Below are 2,500 nucleotides of genomic sequence, written 5' to 3' on the forward strand. Positions count from 1 at the left end.
CCGGCCTTTGGGTGACCAGGTGCACATGGTCCTTTGGGTGACCAGGTGCACGCCGGCCTTTGGGTGACCAGGTGCACATGGTCCTTTGGGTGACCAGGTGCACGCCGGCCTTTGGGTGACCAGGTGCACATGGTCCTTTTGGGTGACCAGGTGCACATGGTCCTTTGGGTGACCAGGTGCACGCCGGCCTTTGGGTGACCAGGTGCACATGGTCCTTTGGGTGACCAGGTGCACGCCGGCCTTTGGGTGACCAGGTGCACATGGTCCTTTGGGTGACCAGGTGCACGCCGGCCTTTGGGTGACCAGGTGCACATGGTCCTTTTGGGTGACCAGGTGCACATGGTCCTTTGGGTGACCAGGTGCACGCCGGCCTTTGGGTGACCAGGTGCACATGGTCCTTTTGGGTGACCAGGTGCACGCCGGCCTTTGGGTGACCAGGTGCACATGGTCCTTTTGGGTGACCAGGTGCACATGGTCCTTTGGGTGACCAGGTGCACGCCGGCCTTTGGGTGACCAGGTGCACACGGTCCTTTTGGGTGACCAGGTGCACGCCGGCCTTTGGGTGACCAGGTGCACATGGTCCTTTTGGGTGACCAGGTGCACGCCGGCCTTTGGGTGACCAGGTGCACGCCGGTCCTTTTGGGTGACCAGGTGCACAAGTTCCATTTGGGTGACCAGGTGCACGCGGTTCATAACAGCGCGGTTATCTGCTTTAATGTCCGAGGAGGGGTGCTTAAGTGTGGGTGCCCTGGTTCACCTGGTATGCGAGGTTGTGGAGGTGGGGGGGGTCCCCTGCTGGTATCATCCCCGAAATAGAGGGGTGATACCCGGGTGGTGAGTAAGGGCCTACAAGCCTGGAGGTCAATAGCTCCAGGGGGTAAGCTCTACTGTCATGTCCGTAAATAGAGTGGTGTTACCCGGGTTTTGAACCATATTTTAATTTTTGGGTTACCAGATGCACACGGGTCTTTTGGAAAACAATCACAATCTGCATCCATCGTAATATCTTAAACTGTATATAAAGCACCTAAGGACGGGCCTGACCGAGAGAGGGCCGTAGTAGGGTACTCCCCTAGCGGGCTATATCAATAGAATGACCGGTAAAATGATTTAAAACAGTTTTATAATTTTTGGGTTACCAGATGCACACGGGTCTTTTGGAAAACAATCACAATCTGCATCCATCGTAATATATGAAACTGTATATAAAGCACTGAAGGACGGCCCCGACCGAGACAGGGCCTTAGTGGGGTGCTCCCATAGCGGGCTATATCAATAGAATGACCGGTAAAAGTATTTAAAACCGTTTTATAATTTTTGGGTTACCAGATGCACGTTTTCAATCACCAGTTGCACGGAGGATTAATAGCAATCTGCATCCATCGTGATTTCTTAAAGTGTGTAAAAAGCACCCAAGGACGGCCCTGACAGAGAGAGGGCCGTAGTGGGGCACTCCCCTAGCGGGCTATATCAATAGAATGACGGGTAAAAGTATTTAAAACCCTTTTATAATTTTTGGGTTACCAGATGCACGTTTTCAATCACCAGGTGCACGGAGGAAAATGAGCATTTGCATCCATAGTCATGTTTTAAACCGTCCATAAAGCACTCTTGGCCGGCCCCGGCAGAGAGAGAAAGAGATGGTGAAAAAAAAAAAAAAATCATCATCAGACCTTCCATAAATAATTCGGGCCGGCCCCCATTGCTAAAGGTCCGTAGTAGGGTGCGCCATAAGCGGACATGAATAGATGGAACACCGCTAACCGCATAGAGAACCGTGTTTTGGGTGACCAGGTGCACGTTTTCAATCACCAGTTGCACATTTTCAATCACCAGTTGCACGGAGGATTAATAGCAATCTGCATCCATCGCGATTTCTTAAAGTGTCTATAAAGCACTCAGGACGGGCCCGACCGAGACAGGGCCTTAGTGGGGTGCTCCCATAGCGGGCAACAATGAGAGGGGTGCCTTTAAATTCATTTTGAACCATATTTGAAATTTTGGGTTACCAGATGCACGTTTTCAATCACCAGTTGCACGGAGGATTAATAGCAATCTGCATCCATCGTGATTTCTTAAAGTGTGTAAAAAGCACCCAAGGACGGCCCTGACAGAGAGAGGGCCGTAGTGGGGCACTCCCCTAGCGGGCTATATCAATAGAATGACGGGTAAAAGTATTTAAAACCCTTTTATAATTTTTGGGTTACCAGATGCACGTTTTCAATCACCAGGTGCACGGAGGAAAATGAGCATTTGCATCCATAGTCATGTTTTAAACCGTCCATAAAGCACCCAGGGCCGGCCCCGGCAGAGAGAGAAAAAGAGGGGAAAAGTGTTGAAAAAAAAAAAAAATCATACCTTCCATAAATAATTCGGACCGGCCCCCATTGAAAAGGTCCGTAGTAGGGTGCATCATTATCGGACATGAATCTCGGGAACACCGCTAACCGCATAGAGAACCGTGTTTTGGGTTACCAGATGCACGTTTTCAATCACCAGT

This window comes from Oncorhynchus mykiss, unplaced genomic scaffold, assembly GCF_013265735.2.
Source record: "Oncorhynchus mykiss isolate Arlee unplaced genomic scaffold, USDA_OmykA_1.1 un_scaffold_315, whole genome shotgun sequence".
NCBI classification, from domain to species: Eukaryota; Metazoa; Chordata; class Actinopteri; order Salmoniformes; family Salmonidae; genus Oncorhynchus; species Oncorhynchus mykiss.